Source organism: Athene noctua, chromosome 25 (assembly GCF_965140245.1).
Source record: "Athene noctua chromosome 25, bAthNoc1.hap1.1, whole genome shotgun sequence".
NCBI lineage: Eukaryota > Metazoa > Chordata > Aves > Strigiformes > Strigidae > Athene > Athene noctua.
In genome coordinates, this window is record NC_134061.1 from 3,967,096 (window position 1) to 3,991,688 (window position 24,593).

Genomic DNA, 24,593 nt, shown 5'->3' on the forward strand with positions numbered 1-24,593 from the left:
GGTGGCTCTGAACTGCAACAGAAAAAAACTTCACAGATGTATGCAGTCACAATACGTGTCCTTTGATCATAAATACCCATCTCCTACTTAAAGCAATTAGACAGTAAAATACAAAAAGAGGTTAACAGTTCTATTCAGTTGGAAGAATGAGTAATTATTTCTAAAAATTACTTTCCAGATACTACTCAGGCAGTAGTAGCGATATATATATATATACACACATTTACAAATAAACACAGACGGGGCTTTAAAGAAACCAAGTATTCAAGAAATTTCTCCCAAAAGACAAAAGCAATACACAGATACGTAGTACCACTTCATACCAGTACCGGATTTCCTATCCATTGAACTATGTCTAGATATTCCCACATTAATTTTAGATGGCACTTTACAACACCGCACAGTCTAAAGTTACACAGCAAACCCCTGCACCACTCTGAAAGCTTCCTCTCAAGTACTGCACAATGCTGAATTTAGTTAGGAACAATACAAAAAAGGGTCTCAAAAAGGAAATGGAGGCACAGCAAAGCATTAGCACCTCATCTCTGGTTGTCCAGGAACAGGGTTGCTCATGCCAAGGGATGCCATGGCAGTCTGTCCCTGCAGCACCAGCCCGAGCAAGCTGCTGCCGACTTGTACTCAGTACCATAAACTGCTTTGCAGAGACCAGACATAAATCTCTCTAATTAATACAATTACAGCAGCTCTTTATAGTAATTTTTTTTTGATTTATCAACCAGGAGGTACGATCAATCTCGTACTAGCACATTACGCATGATGGCTTATAAACATTTTTTGCCAATTAAAATGATGTTGTGGATTACTCACATTCTAGAAGGGAAGAATACATTCCCTTCTCCTCCATCATTTTTAAAGGAGAATGAAATGTTCACAGACAAGGGCAAAAAGCTGCTGGAGTGAAAGAAAACAATTTTAGAAACAAAGAACTTACCTTGCATCAATACTGCAGCAAGTTGTGCTACGTAAGCTATCCATCTGAAAGAGCATTTTGTGAAGTAAGAAACCCACTCCTCAAAGAAATGCAAGTCATAGAGTGCAGATCAATAACCGACCTGTCATCTAACGGAGATGGAGGTTTACCCTGATCATATAACGCTATTAAAGTGTACGGCAACAGAATGATTAGAGAGAAGATAAAAAATTACAAGTAAAGATTCTCACAGAGACAGCAAATGTAATCAGAAACAATTAATATGTTGTTTATATGGGAAATAATCAATAGCTTAAATGCAAATTGTTGTAAAATTACTGAAAGCAAAAAGTGATTGCCTTATGGCAAAGCCCCTGCATTTTTCTGGAGGAAAAAAGAAATCATTAGAAAACTGGTAAACACAGTCTGATGCTTTGTTTTCACATGCTCTGCCTCTGTCTTACCACCACGGAAGTGAGCATCTGACGACAGCAGATGGCACAAAATTCAAACCCAGAATCTGTATCAGAGGTTAGCTAAAACCTCACAATGTCAGGAAACTGCAATGAAAAGACAGGAGGAGCAGAAAATCCTGTAGCTGGGGTGCCACTCCAGCAGGCAACAGGGACAAGGAATCATGAACAAACTTCTCTAGCAGAAAGCTTATGAGGAAAATTTACTTAACCGGAATATGTGTAACATGGCAAAGAAGCATCAGATTTCCAAACCACGGCCTGATCTTTCACATGAGAAACAAGATTTAACACAGGACAACCCAGAACCATCAGCCATAGGGTGTTCTGTTGCTTTTGCTTCTTTTCCAGACAAACGGCCTCCTCCCTCCCTGGAGAAAAGCAGGCAGTGTCACCCCAGTAACTCATCACACCCCCAGAAACAGAAAGCTCTGGGGACAGCACTACATTCTACAGAGAAGCCTGGCAGACGTGCTGGAGTCCTTTAGGTGAAATTAAGATCTACCAACCGATGCCTGAACATCCAAGGACTGGTGGGTCCTCTGAGGCTCATTCAACAGCATTTCAGGAACGTACAAATTTTCCTTCATGGGCCTCAACCTTGATAAAACTGTTGCTTTCAGATGGCAGTTGGTCAGCCAGGACTTCACATTCCCGTTAATAACAGACAATCACTACCTATATCTGGAGATGCATTTCTGCAGGTAAAACCACCCGGGTGTCCCAGTGGCTGCTGCAGAACCTGCTCCTGCTCTTTCGCACCCAGGTTCACGGCTACAGGCAGGACTTGGCAAGGAAAGGAGTGTTAATCCGAGGATTTCTTCTAGGAGAACTTTGTTAGGCTGAGTAATTTCCATTTCCCTCTCCAAGTGCTCTCTAACATTTCCATGCACGGAAGGAGCTGGAGGCTCAGGCGCAGGCAGAGCCGGGACTCCTCCGTGAGCACTGAACACCCAGCACAGCTCCAACACACCCCAGCAAACTGGGCACATCACGTAAAGCTGCAAGAACAACCACAAACCAGGACCGAGCCTGGCCAAGGACACCCGCCAGCAACGCCAAAAGTGACTGACCCAGAGAGGGAACCCACTGGCCTGTGGTGGCCCCAGCAGTGCCCGCTCGCCTTGCTGTGCTGCACAGGGACCACCCAACCCCCTCTTACTTTTGGTCTAACTTTTTATTTTCTTTTTCTTTACCCCAGCCAGCTTTTCTTTCAGCATGACTGTATCTTACAGGGTGCAATTTTTCACCGGAGTAATTTTGCTGATAACCTTCTGAAGATATTTGTGCAGACATGCGTGCCAGCACCGCTCTATTTACTGCTGTGAAATCAAGCTGGTTTTACCTGAAAATGGATCAACATAAACCAAATCAACAGTTTAGGACTTAAACTAAACCGCATGCACAGATATTCAGCACTGGTGAGGCCGCCCCTCGCTGAGGGGGTTCAGTGTTGGGCCCCTCACCCCAAAAAGGCCATTGAATGACTCGAGCGTGGCCAGAGAAGGGCAACGGAGCTGGGGCAGGGTCTGGAGCACAGGTCTGCTGGGGAGCGGCTGGGGGAACTGGGGGGGTTCAGTCTGGAGAAGAGGAGGCTGAGGGGAGACCTCCTGGCCCTCTGCAACTCCCTGCCAGGAGGGGGCAGAGAGGGGGGGTGAGTCTCTGGAGCCAAGGCCCCAGCGCCAGGCCCCGAGGGAATGGCCTCAAGCTGCCCAGGGCAGGGTCAGGCTGGCTCTGAGGAAGGATTTCTGTGCAGAAGGGGCTGTTGGGCGTTGGAATGGGCTGCCCAGGGCAGGGGGGAGTCCCCGGGATCCCTGGGGGGGTTGAAGAGTCGGGCTGAGCCAGCGCTGAGGGATCTGGGGGAGTTGGGAAGGGTCAGGGGGAGGATCATGGTTGGGCTGGAGGAGCTGCAAGGGCTTTTCCAACCCAGATGATTCTGGGATATATTTCACTTGTATGTTGATTTAAATTGTTAAAAGCATTTGTAATCTTGCCTGTGACCAGGCTCAGCAGTGACTTTACATTCAGTTCATCTGCCTTTGCTATCACTACTTAATTAGCTGTTATGTTTCCCTCACGCTGCCCCACTACCTGGATGAGGTGTAAATTATCTGCTAAAAAAATTGTTTATACTTATCTTTGTTTTGCTTGGCAATTTAAAATTGAAAAACTGTTGAGCATTTAATTTAATGAGGCCAAGTTTTGCATAGCATTACATTATGTAAAATAATTACACTTTAAAAATTACTGCTATACAGAAGATTATGGAGAAACCTGTTAGTGCTAAAATTATTCTATTTATGTAGACAAACTTTGAAGTTTATTAAATGAAAGTTTGCAGTGAAACAGCTGTTCTGCTGATTAAATAAATTATGACTAAGTTTTTGTGTTAGCTTCCTCAAGCAGGCAGCTATTAAAAAGCTAGACAGACTAATTGTATAAAACTCACAAAATGCAGAAGATGCACAGCATCTTACAGAACTACGTGAAATTATAATCAGAATTCAAACCATCCATTATTTTAAGTGGCGTTCAGACTTAAAAAAACACCCCAAAACCTATTTGGTTGGAGATGCAGATGAAAAATTCTGAAGAATTCCTAATGCTATGCCCTGTCTTGAAGTAACCTACAGATTTCAGGTAAGAGAATATTTAATGAATAATATTTAAATTTTCTGATAAGTCAAACTCAAATGAGCAAGCAAATTAGGACTGCACAAAAAAACCTGTCCTTGATGAAACGAATGGAGACTTAGTTTCAGCTTTGTACCCCATTTGCAAATTCACAGCAGGTCACAAGTGGAAAAGAAAAAAAAAGAAGGAAAAAAAAAAAAAACAAAAACAAAAAACCCAACTGTTCCAATTTATTTCTCATGCTCAAACAAAGCTCCCTACATGGTGGCAGTGCTGCAGGCAGGGCAGATCAGCCTCTCCCTGGGCTGTGGGCATTATCAACCATTAGCACAAAGCTGTAAGCCGTCAGCCAACGCTGCAAGGTCAAGAGAAAAAAATGTAAATGCCTCAAGATAGGCTGATGCACATTTAAGTTTAGCTTAGTCATAAAGATGAAACAAGATTTGATACAGTCGTAATAAACTCGAAAGGTTTCCAGCAAAGATGGAGCCGAAATCAAAAGGAGGGAAACTTAACCTGAATACATAATGACCAAATCATATGTCAAAGTATTTTGGCTTTATGGGCAGATACAAATTCATCTGATTATCTAATTCTTTTCAGGCTTTCACAGATTTGGCTTCTTTAAAGTAAAGAACACATAATAACTCAAGAGCTTTTGCACATTTTAACAGAAACATTAGGGAACATTATTTATTTTCACAGATCTACAGAGGACTGCAAAGCTAATGCAAACAAATATTTTTGTTTTCTGAGAAGCAATTTTCAAGCCTCTCGGAAACAGAGGGCTTCAAAGCAAGTCTTCAGCAAGAAGCCAGCCCAGGCAACCAGCACATTAAGAGCAGGCAAGACATTTTCCTTATAGGCAACTGAGTGATAATATTTTTATATATATATATATATACACACACACACAGAGACACACATATGTATACACACAGACACACATATGTATACACACAGACACATATTGCTGGTTTTCTGCTTGAGAATTATTTATCTCTTCCAACAAGATTAATGTTAAAACCCAAGCAGGCCCACTAGATGACCTAGCCTGACTTCCTCCAGCGTAGAAGCCACATATTTTCATTCATTTATGTTTGACTGAAGCAATCTGCTCCTCTGCTGCCAAAAAAATCGCTTCCATTCAGTCGGCGTCAATGATTATTCATCCTGTTAAAGCACTGTGCCTTTGTTCATCATTTCCAATTCTCATTTCAGTTGGTGCTCCATGCTGCATGTTATCTATCCCTCTATTAGACTGAGTGACCTTATACCTGTATTTTCATCAAAGTATTGTACAGCAGAGTCTAGTCAGCTCCCCCTTTCTGATAACCTTCACACCCAGAACTCCTGATCTTCCAGGGTGTGACGTTTCAGTCCCTACTCCTTGCTGCCTGTTACAGCTTTCTGTATTTTAATTTTGCAACCCCTTTTTTGAAATGCTGACATCAGCACTGACTGCAGGGCAGCATACTGACCTCACCTATGTCTTGCATTAAAAAAAAAAAAAAAAAAATAATTAAAAGTCACCACCTCCTCTCTCATCCTACTTAAGAATGTCTTGATACATACTCATATACTTCATTAGCCCTTTCTGTCAAAGTATTAAACTGGTAACACAACCTTTTTTTGCCACCACTTTTATCCAAGAAATTATTTTCTGATTTCACAGGATCACAGAGTGGTTTGGGTTGGGAGGGACCTTAAACACCATCTAGTTCCAACCCTCCTGCCATGGGCAGGGACACCTTCCACTAGATACAAGTATGTACGTGCATCCCTGTGTCTACGACCTCAAATCGGATTCTCTGCTATTAATTATCCCACTGATAGTATGACCAAATAGTTTGCACCCCCCCTTACCTGCCCTTGCACTCAGCACTCCTGAGTCTTTGAAAACTGTGAATTTAATACACAGCCCCAGAAAAAAACCTCTGTGTGATCATCAGTCTGGCTTTGCATTCATTCTGACTTCCAGAGATTTTGTTTAAATTCAGACCACAGCTCACGGAAGATCATTTGAAACATCTTTTAAAATAAAATTTAAAGCCCCAAACTCCTCCACTGACAATAATCGCAGAGCCCATGGATTTATGGAGGACTACAAACCCATCCTCTTTGGGAGGAATTTTACATCCCAGTGCTTTACGCTCCGGAACTGACTTTTCCCATGGCTCCCAGTACCCCTACTGCAGCACGTTAAGGACACAGTCTGGCACTGACAAGGAATGTGCAAAAGTTAAAAAGTGGAGGAAAGGGAAAGAATTTAGCTGTAAACTGTTAACAACTTGCACTACACCGATCATTTGAATGCCACTATACCGCCACCACAGAAATGCAATGAATAAAAGCAAGCAGGCATAACATCACCCCCCATTTCCCCCACCATGCACGCTGCTTTGCAGGTAAACACATATATTTAATGAGAACACAGGCTGAATGGGAAACTGTAATTAAGGAAAACAAACGAGGGAGACTTGGTAAAAGCTTGTGACCGCCCGACTAGCAGCAATTAGCTGTGTGAGGTGAGGAGACAGAGGTATCTATATATCTCAGTGCTGTCGTATTCTGTTAGAGCATACACATCTTTCAACTGTTTACGCAGGCTTTAAACACAGATGCTGACAAATAAAACCCTTCCTTTTTCACAGTCATTTCATGGCGTTTCTGAGTTTAAACAGCACTGAACAATCAAAACTGAAGTAGTTCATACTATAAAACATGAGCATGCTGCCACTTTTGCTCCTTAAAATGTAAAACTCACCCACTTCATGATCTTTATGGACGTTAGTGGCAAAAGGCTGGGCAAAATCTCAAGCAAAGAATATAGACCCAAATAACAAGAAAGTTGCTATTCTCCCGGGATCAACAGAAAAACCCCAATCCTTTTAATGGAACTAAACTGCTTATACAGTAAACATACCCAGTAATCCAACTGCATCACTGTACTGATACGGTCCAACTGCTTGCCTGGGAGAATTCAATTCTGTAGAGATAAGACCTCCCACACTTAATCCCTACATCGACATTTATGGACAAAACAGCAGCCCTGGGTTGTCTGGCAAGTTGAGGTATTTGCATAACACCCATTACCTCATGCGCTTCACAGAACACATACCTGCCTCCTCTGCATCACTGCTTGCTATGCAGGAATCCCGGTACAGACTGCACTTGCCATGGTTTTTTCAAGCAAATTACCTACTAATTTTAAAGCTAGCTATGAAGGAAGAGCCAAAGTGATTTGGGCATCCTTCTGAATTGTCAGTACACAGGTTAAGATCCTGTGGTTCAAGCTTAAAAGCAGTGAGATTAAAACACCACCACTCTTGGCTGCCTCCGTAACTGCTCCGGCAGCGCTGCGCCAGGCTCAGCGTTCAGGCAGTCGCTTCTCCCACATGCTCTTGCTCCTGGAGAGGACAGTCTGGTTCTGTAAACACCTGTTAAGGTGCAGAAGAACATTCCTGCTGGACTTCCACCCAAAGGCCTCCAGAAACATATGCCCTACGCACTGGATTCACAACCAACAGGAATTTAATATTTTTAGTAATCTAAGCTATACGCAAATTGCACCATCCAGGTAAAAGCTCACTTCAAAATGTTTTTTAAGGACAAAAGAATCCCTTCTGTATGGTTTAAGAAGATCCACCTGATTCCTAAATTCTGCACATAACGCTACATGTTCAGTTTCTTCTGGGGTTGAAGGGAAGGTGTTAACAAGGAAAAATAATTTGTGCACATTCGGTTTTAGTGTGATCCGATTTTACGTAAAAATAGCATCATCTCTACGCCTAAATCTTCTTGCACTTGTTAAGTCACACAGCTGCTTGAGCAATTAATGAAAATTAAGTCTTTCCAATAGCTACATCTTATATTTAGGTTAGCTAGAACACTCAAATATGTTACACAACCAAACTGAATCCTTTCTTCTTAATTGACATCTGGCATTACCAGCTCAGTAATTATATTTATTCATCTCCATTAAAGGACAGAGGACTGGCTGCGTAGTTCAGTCTGCAGATTCTTTATTACTCCTGGTAGTACAACAAGAACAAATCAATCCTTGAATGCTTTTCCAGACCTCTATTTAAGTCTTTAAACACTGAAAAACACTTAGGGTGCAAAAACAGAAAAAAACCAACCCCAAACATTTTATATGAACAGATCTCCATTTACCCTCTTCTTGAGTCACATAGAGGAGGATTGAGAAATGCATGTTGTTATTATTTTTTTAACCTAAAAGCTTTTTTGTCTGTCTTTTAAGTAAAGTACTTTGGGACTGTGTGTCCTCGATCTCAGAAGCTGAGGCTCACAGAGCAATCTACAGAGGGACCTCTGACATTCAGCAGGTCCAACCCCTCTTACTCAAAGCAACACCAACTCTTCGTAATTTTGATCCTTCTGTAACATCTTTATGAGAAACTGCATGGAGCAGGCAGAGTTACCTGCATGACTCACCTCTTTCCTTTTCATCCAAAGCTGAAAGGAAAGCTTCAAACTATGTCTAAAGCTGCAACAAAACGAAGTTGAAAGGCGCTAAAGCAGACAGAGTCGCGGAGTTTCTTAGGCACCTGCCACTCCCCCTTATCTTTTTATGGATCAAGTCAATAAGGAAAACACGTACCAAAGGTAAATCTATACAGCAGAAACAAACATAAAGGCTCTCACAAACGCATCCAGGCAATAGCAAGAAAACAGTCTGCATGTGCCTGACTACCAAATGCATTAGCCTCAGGCAACTGAGCTGCATTCCACCAAAAAGGACTCATCTATATTCCAAGAAAATGCCTTATTTCAAAGGAAATGTTTTGGTTCCCATGACGTAACGTGTCACCCGTAATGACTAATAGCAGGGATAGAGAGAAGTATACTTGTTTAATTGTAAATGAAGCAGACATCAATAGCCAGCCCGAAGTTTAAAGGGTGATAATACATCTTTCAACCTGTCAGTAGGGATAATCTAGCTGTCAACCCCACTCCAATACATGGTCCACCTGTAAAAGAAGACAGAACCAGTTCTGCTTTAAAAACATTTCAAAGATTAAGCTACATTTTGATTACCTTTCAAAAAGACAAAAATCTATTCTGAACTTTAAAGGGCGAATCGTCAGAGAAACCATCTTCAAGCTGGTTTCTTAACGTATGTAATATTCTCAACAAAACGTAACAAAGCACGTTCTCTAATAAGGAGATGCTTAACTACTCCTTTTGTTTGGTTTAAACATTTCTGAAACGGTCACCTGAGCCAGAATAACCTACTGTAGGCTTTCCTCTATGACACTACAAGGCACTGCAGTGGTCCCACTTCAGTCACCTGGGCTGTCATGTCTGAGCCCCTCAAACTTATCCAGGTTAGGTAAGCAACTAGAATAAATCATTGTCAATAAAACAGTCTAATTACGATTCATATTTGCTAATGTCTATTCAAATTAGCAACTCATTTTAATGTGGTAAAACCCAAAAGCATGTACTTTGATTAGTTTATTCTTAAACCTTTACAGGTCAAAGGAAAGTCTGACATAAACACTGTGCCCACCAGAGCGTGAACTTTTAAATTAACTCTGGGTCAAGATAAAAAAAGAAAGGATTTACTTGTAAGATCTCCAAGAATCCCCCCAAATAGTTTCATTTTCAGCAAGGAATCACTTTTTTTTTCCCCCAGGGTTACTGCACATAGTGCCAAGGACAACTGTGGAGTTCTCAACGGCACTCCACCACAGAAACACTGGATGATCCTAGAATGAAGAAATTAATGCCTCGAGTTGCTAACAGATACTTAAACTGAATCTCACAAGAACAAAAATACATAGTTGTATACACACTGCTATTTTTGTCTGTACAACCACTGCAAAATACTGCACAGTGAGGTTTATTTAAAATACGTGTCCGCTAGCTCAGTGCTATACATGAAACACTGTGTACACTGAATATATGTGCTGTAGCTTCTATATAAAAGTTATGTTGGCTTTCTCCAAAACTGGTTTGTTTATCTACCACGTTTGTGTTTATATAGTGCCATGTAAAAATACAATGTTCTAGTTCAACCAGCAATTTGTCTTCTTACTTTAACTACTTCATCGCATTTAGTGAAGTATCGTTCACAACAGATGAAGGGGGTATTTTTCCCCCTCCCCATAACTGGATTTTGAAATTTAGTCCCTCTCGAGAAAGTGAGAATTATGGACATGTGAAAAAGCAGGGAGGGAATAAAGCCAAACTTCCATGTACTGCTTTTCAGTTTGCACTCACACCCTCCCAACCATCCCAGAAAAACACCATTTATACTATCCAGAGCACATGCAAGACCATCTACATAAACAGCAGCAAAACCGTGTGCTCAGACAGCGTTTCTGAAATAAACTACTTGCAGGGAATTTATTTTAAAGAATAATTGACCATCACGTATCACAGCTATAGTATGCACAGACACCTGTGCTGCAAGAAATGCTCCATGACAGGAAAGATCCAGACTTGCCTGCTAGAATAAGTATGTGAATTTTAAGAACTTAAGTATTAGAATGTCATTGCACGGATCAGGGGTTTGCTTCTTTGTATGATTTTTATTATTTAGGATGGCTGCTGTTCTGAAGGGAAAAGAGATGGTTGCAAGACATGAAGCTACTGGGAAAAAACTTTCAACTGACGCAAGAAGTCTTATGCTGGAGGGCAGATAAAATATGTATAAATTCTACTGAGTTCATTGATTTTTATTTTTTTGTCACTGTCAACTCACCACTTTTTGTTTGGTCTGTTTCTCTGCAAAATGGCCCCAGTATAACTGCTCATACTCTGCCTGTATTTCCTCACATCTCTCCTGAAGGAAGCACTGCTGCTCCAAGCTACCACTTCATATTCTCCTCCATCCAGAGACTTCCTCCCAGCTGGATTGCTGTTCCACACGCCCACCTAATGAAGAAGGTGTAAATGTTTCTAATCACCTTTTTTTTTTTTTTTTCCCCCCTCTTCTATTATTAAAAATAAAGCCTGCACACTCATGCTTGTGGATCTTCTGCCCAAACGGGAACCTGTGAGTAAGATGATGAGTTCTCAGGGATGTCAGAAAAGCCGTTTCTCGGACCCTTGTTCGTTTTTACTGCTCAACCAAGAAAATCAGTTTTTCAACACAAGATAGTAATAGGCAAAACCTTGCAACAACAGCGCCTAACACAAAAAAGCTGCAGTGGTGAAGGCTTTTGCTGGGTACTACTGTCTGGCAGGGAGTGTGGTTTGTTTGTGCAGCTCTGCTGCAAACGCGTGCTGAGTCCCTCCTCATCATCCACAACAGCCCCCCCCAGGATTCAGCATGGTTCATCTAGTCCAGTGAAGGAAATCAGAGATGGATTCTTCGGGCTTTTCTTGTCTGGACTTAGCAGAGTTCCCTCTAAGCCCTTCACAAACATTATCACCTTACCCAGGGGCAGCATCGCTTGGCCCCTTCACACAGTAACAGCCGTGCCTGGGAGGGGAGCTGCTCTCCTGAACTTCAGGTGGGTTTTCTCCTCATCCAGGTCATTCTGAACCCAATCCTCATCCACTTGTGGAAGCCTGAGGCCATGAACTGTTACGGAACACGATCTTCAGGCAGTACCTGGGCTAGGACACAACGCGCACTTCATCACCGCAGGCACAAGCAGGTGGGATAACGCGTGCTCTGGGTACCCGCTCATCTCAGCGATGAACACACCATCTTCCCATGCAGGCCAGTAGTAGTTTATGACTGTGATACCCAGAAAACATGAACTTTTACTAAATAAGATTAAACCAAAAACTTGTTTATTACTGCAGCAAAATCTTACAGTAACCACTAGGAAAAAACAGAGGTTTATTCCTTTATTTCAGGAATCTTTTTTAAAGACTTAAATAAGTTTCAACTTTTTTAAAGAAAGGTTTTTACCTATATTGGATTTTGGGGTTTGGGGCGCTTTTTTGTGAGACTGCAGGTTATCAAATGCAATTACACATAAAGATTCACTATAAAAACGAAGTCTCAGCAAAGATTCAATCATCCTACCAGAGAAAAAAAATAATTATTCCTAAGTCCCAAAACCTTCTTGACAGAAAACACCTACACCTGTACAATTCAGACAAGAGCCTGTGTTGCTGTGCAATCGGGCTGTCGTCTTGGTTGGCCATGAAGCCCAAATAGATGAAATACATAAATTGACCATCTGGGGGGAGAAAATGAAAGACAGTGATGGAACCCCCTCAGATAAAGCTTTATCAGATCAAAGAAACGCAATCACCACTCAGACACACCCTCCCTGAAGCCCGCAAGAGATCATCACTCTGGGTAAGGTCCCACAAAGTAAGATCCCAAAGCGAAGTTCATAGCGAGCCCTGGTCAGGCAGAGATCTGAAGGACACTTGTGGGCAGTCAAACTAAAATCTGGAGCTGTTTGTGGCAGAAACCTGAGTCATGGCTCTCCAAAAGAGGAAGGGAAGAGCAGTTACAACACTAACACCATGCTAAATCTTTAATTCTGATCTGGATGATTAATTCATGACCAGGAAACACAAGACACAAAAAAAAATACACTTCTCCAGTAATGCTCATAAACATCCACTGATCCCATTTTGATCAGTGATAATACTTTGTCCCTTGGGAGCCCTTACAAGAAAGGCTTTTGGATTTCTGTCTTACTGACCGGTATTGGATGATCCAAACCAAATCCGGGCAGCATCTGCAGAAGATCTCCAAGGGAAGCTCCTGTGGGCTTCCCCGATGGCACCTCCGTGGTCTCTGCCCACAGTCCCTCACCCCACATCTCAGCGGAGTAGGTTTAATCTCCTGCTGAATGAGCTGGCAGAGTGACAAGGGTTATGTGCCAAACTATTCTTAATCCCAGCTGATCCTAATTACAATCCTTCACTAGCTACCGGGCAAATTAAATTTTATTTTTATCAAAACATTCTCACCTCCCACTTGGGCATGTTATATTGGCCGTCCACAAAACTCTCCAAACAATATTGTTATGAAGACAATGGAAGCATGTAAAAGAAGCTTTTTTTAAAAAATGCATTTCAATTGCAGAGAAAAGAAGCATCCAGCCTAATGAACACGTCCTTTGATGCCATTTACATAATGTCATAATAATCACAGGAACACAAAATAATGAACATTTCCATAATCGACCCAGCTCATCCCTCGTCTGTCTGCACTCCAGCAGTGTGGGCGAGCTGTCCTTCCTGTGAGTATTCTTGTAGCAGAAGCAGGAACACACGGTGAAGACACCTACATGTCACCAAAGGTGAGGGCTACGTGGGCACCACCGAGACAAGGGGAAACTTTTCCAAACAGGAGAAATAGCTGAGGTCATTGTAAGTACCCAATGTGCATTAGGAAGAAATAATTAGCTAAAGGTTAACCCGTAACTTCTACACTTAAAAAATGGTAAAGCCTTGCTCCTACAGAACTTGTGCTACCGAGTGACATTTCAGAATATTACAGAGACATTACGTACTACGTTTTTCACTTCAGAGATTAATTCCACATGTTGCCAACTTTACATCAAATAATAAATAGTACAGAGACTGCTGACCACAGAGCTGTTAAAGAACTTCCAGACAAGAAAAGTGAGGGGTGGTTATAAGTTTTTTTTGTCACGAAAGTCTTTGTACTTCTCAGAAAGCAGACGTATCCATTTTCTCTCTCACGTAAATCTGAAGTCTCGAAAACAGTAATTTCTAAAATGAATATATTCGGTTATTCTGACAGAATCTAACTACAGAAAAATTTAAACATATAATATCTAAGAACAGTGACCTAACATTTACAATACGTTTACTGGGGCACATCCAGCAACTATTTTTTCAATGACATATGCTTGATTTATCCTTACAACAGCAATTATTATAGCATAAATTTTGAGTTTCTTGTCTTACATCCCACTAAATCAGCATCTCCCAGAAAAAATAATCCTATATGCTGCCTTTTATTACTAGATCTCAGAAGTTATTTAGCATATTGGATATTAAACTAGCATTACACTGACACAAACATAGATTGTGGTTTTAAATTAAGTAGCAAGGTCCTTCTGAGTAATCTAACTATTGGAATTTTTCACCATGTTACAAGTTTTTCAAAAATTTTGTAATTTTTGTAATATAAAAAAATAATTTTTCTATTATTACTTACAATTACAAAATATTGCCCATATAAAATGTGATTATTGGACCAGCAGAAGACAGCAAATCAACTCCACAGAGCGATGGTAAAGACATAATCCCTGTTCTGATAGTCTGTACAGAAATATCTTACAGTAAATACTAGAAACTGTACCTCACGCCCCTAAATATCATGTAGTTCTCACAATGAGGATCACACCTGAGAAATCATTTCACCTAAAATTACAGCACACCCTATTACTAAGAGGCTCTGCTTCTCCTGTAAACATCCACAGCCCTCAAGAGTATTTTGAAATAAATTAAAGCCTACAAAATTACGAACGTACCAGATTAAAACATGTTGAATTTAAAATCTTTATAAAGCCTGTACTTTTTAGATCAAAAGGGATAAATATCAAAGGCACCGTGAGAACCTCCACAGTTTACGTTATGGGGCCCATTATAGGAAATGTTATTACGAAAGTCTCAAATCAGTCTTGTTGACTTCACAGTCCCATAAATTTTGTGCCCATAGTTTTGCACAAAACAAACTTAAAAGAAACATATTTTACCACAATTCCTGTTTCAAAACACAAACTTTGAAACGCTTCAGCCTTAAAGCTGCAGCACCCACCTGTTAATAATTCACAGTGGCGATACTGGTGATTCTTTCATCTTTTTTCTATTTCTTCTCTGAAAACTATACATGTTTCCTTAGACCACGATAAAAAGACATTTTGTGGATAAAAGCATGTGCAAATACCAATGTATTTATATACTCAACAAACGTAGTATTTGCAAAAGGGACCAGCAGCTGAGCACTCAATATATAGCTAACAAACAAGATTTTTTTTAAAAAAATCTTATTTTAAATCAAATTCATCCAAGATGGACCCATACAGGGCTTAAAAGGAAAGGTACTGTGAAGTTATTAATCCCAAATCATCCACCTTCTCAGTACTGCAACTCTGTGATGATCATTCTGTTTCAATGGATGAAACAGTTCTCCAGAAGGCAGTCATGTAAATCTTTAGGTAGAGACTTCTCAAAAGGGAAGATAATTATTTTGGGCAGGAGAACTACTTTTAAAAAAATATTTATATATTAAGCATTTCTTCTACATACAGTATAAATTATGTTTTTTGCAAGAGCACGCAGCTCTGAGCTTTGGTCTACGTGAGTTTAAGAACACAAATAATATTCCATGATTGCATAGCTGAAAACACATCTAGGATCTGTTCCTGAACAGAAAAACTTTTCGATTTCAGTAGTAACTGCAGACTTGTTTGTAAATTTACTTAATTTAAGTCTGTTTCCCTTTCTTCCATCCCAATACAGCTGCCCAACAACCAGTCCAAATCATTGTATTTTGCTTAATTTCTATTCAATAGAAATAACTTAATTGCAGTTAGCTCTTCATCTGCAGTTCTGCACACTAATATATACCAGCCATTTTGTTTTCAGCACATAACACCAAGAAACAGCTGTCTCCAGCCTACTTCTCTATTAACAGATCAGATAATTTAGAAAACTTAGCTAAGCAGCAGAATGCAGCAGTAACAGCTGATTTTTATCATGGGAAATACACCTGTAGCGATAGGACCATTACCTGATTTTTCTGATTCACGATTGCTGGCTCTGATTCAGCAAGCTGATTTCTCTTTCCTTATTAAATCACCATCACCAACATGCCTGTGCTATTTTCACACTTCCTGAAAAGTTAACTATTAAAAAGAGGGCTGAAATACTGTGATTTCAAAGAGAATAAACCACTTGCACTGTACAGCTAGTATTTTTTATTTATATTTTCAATTAAAGGAAAGAGGGCACTAATTTGATCAAGTCATGACAACTGTATTTCCCTGGACCTTCTAACCATTAATAATAAAGATGTAAAGGCTAACAGGCATTATTCTCCCCTTTTCAAGGGTGTCCACAACAGGGAGCAGCCAGAGAACAATTCATCACCTGTTTTGACTGTAACACCCTGCTGTCCAAATGCCAATTACCAAGTGTTCTCGTAGGAAGTGTCACTGAAGTACAAAAAGACAAATTTCTAAAGCCAAATTTAAATACTTTTGAGACTAATGGTGAAAACTGTTTTCCAGAGCCTCGGTCTTTGCTGCAAGGCTTTTCATCAGCCCACGCTTAAAAAAATCTCAAGGAGTTGTGATCGCTTCACACTTAATAGACTAACTTGAAACTTTCTTCTTTTTTTTTTTTTTTTTTACCCTCTGGAAGATTAAGCCATTTATCTTTGCTTTGCCCATATAACCCAGAAAACACGTCTGGTATAATCTGGTCCTGCAGAGCATGCAGTGATATCATTAAAGACTGAGATGAAAATTTTCAGGATACCTTCAGATAAGAAGAAACAGGGAGATGTAATAGTCTGAAGGAAATGTCTAACTGAAGGTATTATTACTATAAACTTCATTTTAGCTCTTAAATAAAACAGAATTAGTCAATTTATAGCCTTGCTGTTACTATTCCTTCACAGTGCTGTGAGAGAACACAGATAAACTCATTACTGCTGTACTTCGTAACGGAGATAACTCACTTTTTGTTTCATCTGCAAGTCTCAGTTAGATAACAACCATGAAATGGCTAAGAATAAGGGAGAGCAGATATCTAACAAACTATAGAATATACCTTCAGAGGTACTCTTGCTACTACTCCACACTTTTCTTAGCACCTACAATCTGCTGCATCATTCTAATCTTAAGCCAGCTACTATTAAGGGGCATCTGAAAAATATGATGATTTATTCAGAGAGGAGGCAAGGATGTCTTTCTTTTTCTATTTAATTGAATCAAGAAATATGCACTATAAAGCATTATTAAATTCAGACACAGGGCTTTCTTCCTTGAACACTGCCATAAATAAGGGGTGGGGAACAGGTATGCATGGTAAATGAACCAAACAGGACAAAAGTGAATGAGTAAATAGATGATTATACTCCAGTAATAACAGAATCAGGCAGGGACTGGGTTGGAAGGAACCTTAAAGATCATCAAGTTCCACCCCCAGCTGCCCCGGGCAGGGACACCTTCCACTAGAGCAGGGTGCTCAAAGCCCCGTCCAACCTGGCCTTGAACCCTGCCAGGGAGGGGACACCCCTCCATGTAAGTAAAAATATTAAACCAGGTAATTATCCATTTATAAATAAAACAAACTCCTTAAATACAGTATTGAAACTGTCTGGCCAAGCGTTAGCCAGACTTATAAGTCAACATTTTCATCACAAAAAAACTTCTATTTATTCAAGCTCATGAAGACACACAAACCCGCATGACATTAACCCTCTGTCCTCCTTCCCCTCCCGCTCTGGCATCAAGGTTTAACAGCCTCAATGGAAGAGCACTTTCACAATAAACACATATTTCCCCCTACATTTTGGCTAGTAGGTATTGCATTTTTGTATCTTTCAAGATAAGCCATCTCATCAGCAACCTAAGAAGTTTACAAGTCAAATGGAGCAACTTCTCTTCCCTAAAGACAGTGCACTACACGTTGAAGTGACAGCTATGTAGATTTTGACTGCACTAGTGACACATTTCAGCCCATGAGGGCAATCCCAGCTGTACCAGGGAATTCAGCCCCTTCTCCATGCCCCCTCAGCTCAGTGCACCCCACAACCAAAGCTCGTGAACCAGCGTTATATTACTCCAAGCACCCCACATAGCAAATCCTCTTTGAAATCTCTGTATTCATAAAATAAACAGCTCTCACCAGTAATGATACAAGAACAGATCAACCAAGGAGGTAGAACAGAACTTTTGCTTGTCTCACAGCAACATTATTTCTACCACTGCTTAATGATCTAAATAAAGTTAAAAATATAACTGCTTCATAATACAGAAAGTCGGCTTTATCTACACCTTCCTATCTCTGTGTCCTTGAGATCCTCACAACCCCCAACCCCTACTTCCTTCCTCCGTGTGCAATGGAATATTTTTGTAAGCATTTTATTTGAAAAAGCCAGTAATAATTTAAAACCTTGTTATTCACAATGCAAACTAAACAGTGTGCTATGCTTATCAATAACGTATAAAGTGTTCACTCATGGTTTTCCACATCTCAGCTGAGACTCCCTTGTTAATGCATCTCTGGCATCACACAAAACCAAATTAACAAACAAAAAAAAGGTGGAGGAGGAGGAAGAAAAGATGAAAAGACATGCAGGGTGTGTTTCATTTTAAAAAGGATGGAAAAAAACCAACTTATATTTGATGACCATAACTAATAATTTAAAAAATAACTCTTTTCTACATGCAAATCAACATTTCCACAAGACATTCTGTAAACATTTAAAACACAAGAGGAATGCACTTTTTCATGTGCTTTTACACTGATGAGAAGACCACACGGCTTTTGAAAATTTTAAACATCTGTGCTCTGATACCTATAACCGCATCCCGAAGCAAGCAGGGAAATAAAAAATCCCCTGAGCAGTACTAACCTCTGAAGCTTTTCTCATCATTTCCTCCCTCAGTCAGCAAAGCAAACTCACCTCTGAATTATGCTGAAGGTTATTCCTTTCTGAACTCAAAACCTCCTGCACCATCGTGACCGTCAGAGCGGAAGATGCCGGATCCGGTGCCCCGGGTGCTGCCGCCGGGACCTGGTCCCTCCTCGGCAGCTCCAGGCTCTGCCCTCGCTTTCCCTCGATGCCTCGCTTGGGCAGAACAGGAGGCAGCTGCCTGCCCAAGCTCTACATGTCACCCTCCTATCCCTGTGTCCCCAGCCACCTGCAATTTCTTAAACTGACAACATGGAAAATGACTTTTTTAAAAAAAAAAAAAAAGAAAAAGAAAAAAAAAAAAAGAAAAAGAAAAAAAAAAAAAGCAAAGCTAGTAAACCTTGCCATACAAAATTCAGGCAGATTATTACATGGTTTACTTTTTGTGCTTTGCTTTAGCCATTAAATTATTTAAAAGGTAAGCTGTAATTTTTCATGGTTTATAATGGAAAAAAGATGCAAACTCATTCAATGTAAAAACGTAAGTAAAACTTTAATCAGCGAATAGCGCATTTGGTATTTTCACGTTGTTAGATTTCCTACAGAGCAAGCCATCTGTTTTGGGGCAAAACCATCATTGTTTGCAATATGGAAACATTCTAATCAATGAAGTAAAAATAGCAATTTGGCTTAAGAGGCTTTGGCAATTCATAAAAATACTTAAGTCCGTCCATTTATCATGGAAGTTCATCTCATCAAGGAGGGCTGTTTGAGCGGAGTGTGACTTATGTTTTTATTGAGGGAGCTGCAACATGGATCCAGTGAAGCATCATCCAGCAAGTGTCTCTGCTGCTAAAGGCCTCAGCACCTTTCAAAACGCTGCCCCCCTCCCCTTTCTATGGCAGACTTCATCTCTTCAGGAGCACAGAATGGACCCTTCCTGAAACTGTGTATGATCGTACACACACTTCATAAATGGACCTCAAAATGTAAAGGTGTATTGTGTGCTTGTTAGATATCCTGGATTAACTACCCACACTGCTTATCATTCATGAAGAACCCCCCCAGAAAAATCCAACCCACACAGTCAGGGGCCACAGGCTACTAAGAGCAACTGCAGAATTAAAAACTAACTCCTTTCCTGTGCAAGTATGTTTGTGTTTATTTTTATTACTGCAGTGCTTGGAAGCCTGAATTGAAATTAGGGTCCTACTGTGTTGGCAGCTTGTACAAAAACACAGTAAGAAAAAGCCCTTGTCATAATAAATTTATTAGCTTAAGTCTTACTCTTGCAAGATACACTGTCAGCATTACTTCCCATGAATCTCAGACAGAAGAATCCTTAAGTGTTTTGTTTGGTTTTTTTCTGGGATGTACAGGTTCACACACTTCTTAAGAAATCATATAAATCAACATTTGAGTTATTTTGGAGCAGAATGAAACCTAAATAAGTTTAGGCATCAGTGACACAGATCTGTACCTTTGTCATCTCAAACCTTTTATTTGTCACTGGAAAGAAACAGCTACATCTGATCTGGGATACAATTCATCTCACCTATTTCATATGGAAAAAGTGGCATCCTTGTTTCTCTCTACTGAGAGCTGTTTTGCCTAGTGACCTATACTGCATAAAGTGTATGTTCAACACAAACTATACCCTTTGCTTTCTTTTTTTTTCCCCTCACTGTGGAAAGATGCCTATATGACAAGATGGATACCTGAATTTAAAAAACTGTGCTGCTAATACTATTTGGAAATTACACAGCGTATTTTATGAATTAATTTTAAAAACATCAGGCCTATGTAGTTAAAACACAGATGGTGATTATACAGCTGGATGCAGAACGTGAGGCATACAGGAGCTTCCCATGTCACGTTAAGAGAAAAATAATGGGAGTATTTTTTAATTATTATTGTCATCAACAAGCCCACAGGTTTCTGCAAACAAGGATATCGATGTTATCCCTGGGTGCCTCCTGCTCAGAGATCCTCTCCAAACCAAGCAGCGGGCACATCTGTCTGCCTTCCTCAGCTGAAGAATTCATAACAGAATGCACAGTTTAGCCTTCAGTTACTAATTTCCTACTAAAAACGTTTCCAAGTTATAAAAACCTCTGGCCTCCATACTTGTGGAACACTGAGCAGCACTTCCAGCAGCTGTCCTGGCCTCCTGTGGTGCCTGGAGCTGTCTCGTCTCTCCGGGTCCCAGCTTGCCCAGCTCTCAGGAGGCGTCAGCCCGCGGCTCCGGGAGCTGCCACCGCTCTCAGCACAGCTCAGCAAAGGTGCCTGCTCTCTCTGGAGCAGAGCCCAATCTTTTAGGGGTTATATTTGTAACAGCGATCACTCGATGCTGAAATTTAAGAGCTGGCCTCCGGTTGAACTCGGTGACTTACAGACCTGCTGTGAGAGTGTGAGGTGGTGCATGGCACTCATTTGATGCCCATCTGCTAATCAACTTTTGCTCATTAGAAGCATGGTTACTTACGTCAACATATACTTGACATATGTTCTTCATACCAACGCTATTTGGTAGAATTCTTTGTCCACTATTACACACAGATCTCCACATGAAAGATAAAAGCAATTTTCCTCTCCCTTCAGAGCACCTTTCCTGCTTAGACATCTCCTCTCCCGTCGCTCAGGATCCCACCAGTCATTTATTATCACCCAGCAGAGGATCTTCCTTTTCTGAAGCTCTGATCTCCTTTTAACTCTGCATTCATTAGGTATCGCCCCTTTGGTTTCAAGCTAGAAGGTCACACATAGCACTAAAGAGAATGAAAACCAAGTTATCCTGACCTTTTTCAGATTGCAAAATAATTTGTGGATTTCTGGTACCTTTTGCACCAATTCAGTGTAATAATTAGTCCAAGGTGAGAGCTAAAAGGGGGGCAGACACTCACTTTGCCCACAAGTTATCACAAAGCTGTTACAGAGCTGTTTACTAAAGTGGGTCTCAGCCTTCCTACCCATTTAAAACAAATTGTATCTAGGTATTGTACTGAAGTTCAGTTACTATACAATTAACTTTTAATCATCACTCAACTCAATTATCTACTTTGTGGGTTAATCACTATGCTGTCCCACGGCACGCCTCGGCTACAGCTCAACACTACAAATTTTATGACCAGGTTTCACCGTAACTGCTGTTTACCTCAAGTCTAGAAAAACAACACGGAAAACTTCCGGAGAAACATTTTAAACAAATTCTTAGTGACTAATCTTAAGTACCTTTTTATTATCCACGTTCTTCCTTTTTATAGGTTACTGTAAACAACAGAACGGTGACGAGAGAGCACTTAAAATAGCATCAGGACTCCTGTGCATCCTTTTCACACTTCGGAATCTCCTTCAATGCACGTTTTAAAGATCCCTTCCCCTTCCTCCTCGCTGTGCTACCAGCAGACTCGGGGACTTCTTGGTGACCACCTCAGCAAACTCCAGGTTTGGTGTGTGGAGCACAGAAACCCACGCCTCTCGCTCAAGCCTACACATCCAACTCAGAAAGCAAGCTTAATCTTAACCCTTGCTTTAGAAGTTTGTAATGTAAGTTTGTATACATCATTTTTAGCTTGAAACATTTATTTTCAAAATTCAACAGGGAACTAGATAGCTGGGTTCAGTTTTTTGCACGTAAGGCAGATTTACAGAGATTCAATTACTACTTAAAAATAACCATTAATTGTCTGACTCCTCATATACTCAATTATTAAGCACATCACATACTGGCAGCTCAGGAACTTTTGCAAACCTCACTTTTATGGTGGTTATCTACCTTCTCTTTCATCAGTTTTGCTGAGAACTCCCCAAACTATGGGGCTATAGATTTGCCCAACGGTTGCAGAGGTCTGGAGCACTGTGCAAACAAAGAAGCAGTGTCACCTCAGTTAGCCTAAACTTTATTTACACTCCATTAAATTACTGTAAAAGTCACCTTCCATATTTTATGAACAGTCCCAGTATCACTGATGCACAGAACCAACTGCTGCAATTTTAATATCAGTATTACATGACATGAAATAAAAAGGGTCTTTGAGTACGACCAAGCTGGCAGCAAACCACTCTTGGCAAAGGTTTCTTGGCTTCGCTCCTGTCTTACAGCTCACATCAGTATCTGAAAATCACAACCTTTTCTGGAACATACAGGTTAAATTAGGAGATGGCACTTTGAATTTCTTTTCACAGAGGATGTCTGGATAATCGATATCATCTGTGTCATGGAAATGGATCATTTTTATGGGTTTACCTCTTTGTTGCCATTATTTTACATATATTTTTACATCACTGCCCAACCAAAGCCAAGTACCACAGCACAAAGCACTCGCTGATTAGAAAAACACTTCCAGCCCAGAAAACTGCTCATGTGACTGAGCATTTATAGTAGAAATAGAACACATGATGAGAAGAAACAAATGTGTAACATAATGAAATTTTACTGACTTTGAATGCTGGAAAATGCATTGGAAACTTAAAATTAGCTTTAACGTCAACTTAGAATACTGATGATTCATTAAATTCATTTAAAATGTTAAGACTGGAGGACTCTGCAATGCTAGTTTAACTCTAAGGTGGTTGTAACTTCACAAATATGCTAACACTATATGAACAAGGAGCCCACGCTAGTGAGATCATAAGGAGAAGAGAAGGCAGCAGCAAGGTAAAAAGTAACTTTTATGTCAAGCATGTACTGGTGGCTTGATAATGATCAGTTTTTTTGTTCACATCTAATGTGAAATTCATATGCACATCAATAGAAGAACAAGTTATTGTAGGTCTACAGTCGCCTTAATTACAATTCTCACATGGAACTGCTTGCAAACCTGTAAAGTTAAAAAATTGGAATTTATTCAGATACCTCCAGTTCTGAAATAACAGGGAGCCATTCTCCTGTTATAAAGACACTCATCTCTAGGATTCAGCCAACAGACTTCAGAGGATACTCTCCAACTCACCTGCAAATAGGGGGGAAGTAAAGCATCAGCACAAAGAAACTGTGCTCTGTGAAGACATTCTTTAATCCTCGATCAAATCCGGAGCCAAGATCTAGGGACATCTTTGACAGTACACAGTATTTACTCAAGGGAGCTTATCCGCACTCACTGAAAGGGGCTTTTACAATTAAGGAAGTAAAAGGCAGGAGCTCTTTCACAATGTTCTCTTCGTGCTACACTGCCCAAGACTAATGGCCAAGCCATCCTCTCCGTTGTCAGCGCTGTTTTATCCGCAGCACATGGCAAAGGCAACGCTGCCAGCAGCAGCACAAGCCAGAAGGATACCTTACACACAGCCAAGGCGAATCTACCAGTCTCCTTTCTCCCTGGCTTCTCCCCTCCAGAGCCCGAAAGACCTCTTCCTTTCACAGGAGATTAATGGGGCTCCCTGGCCCCGAGCTGCCGCGTTGTTCACTCTCTCTGCTGGAGAAGCTGGAGTCAGGCCAGCCGCCTGCATTTCTTTCATGCACAGTGTCCTAAAGAGACACATTTGGAAAAAGCCCCCCCTGATAAATCATTACTATTGCCAAGTATAGTTACAAAATACTAACAGACTTTCTGTCTTGAGAAGAAAAAAAAAAAACAAAGTTGACATTAACCTCTTGTGCACCATGAGGCCTGAGAACCTGCATGTGAAACACTCGCAAAACAACCAAGAAAACCCAGTAACAAGTATATTACAACATGAATTCATTAAATGGGCATAAATCAGAAAAAAAAGATGCTTCTTTAATTTTCCAGAATACACTTTTCCTTTTTTGTTACCCTAATGAATTTGAAAGGAAGTAGGTAGAAGACCAGATTTCAAAATGATCAGTCACTTAAAAATACAGGTAATCACACAACAGCATTTTCCAGAAATGCCTGACAATCCTACGTACTCCTCTTCATTCAATATTTAAGAACATCTGGAAAATCTGTCAAAAGTGAAGTTATAAATACTTTACTTTAAATGGCCCATGTCCAAAGAATTTATTTATCCCAATTAAAAACTGGAT

The 24,593-nt window shown here is 40.5% G+C and overlaps 1 protein-coding gene across 11 annotated transcripts in view; it reads right to left on the reverse strand.

Moving 5' to 3' along the window:
• Positions 1–24,593, reverse strand: part of TANC2 (tetratricopeptide repeat, ankyrin repeat and coiled-coil containing 2) — a 289,333-nt gene that overhangs the window by 176,015 nt on the left and 88,725 nt on the right. The window contains exon 1 of one of the 11 annotated variants that reach the window (XM_074926926.1): positions 6,965–6,968. The exons of the other annotated variants lie outside the window; for them this stretch is intronic. The gene's annotated coding sequence lies outside the window, so the exon portion shown is untranslated. Of the gene's footprint in view, positions 1–6,964; positions 6,969–24,593 lie in introns of those variants that run through there. 11 annotated transcript variants of the gene reach the window in all.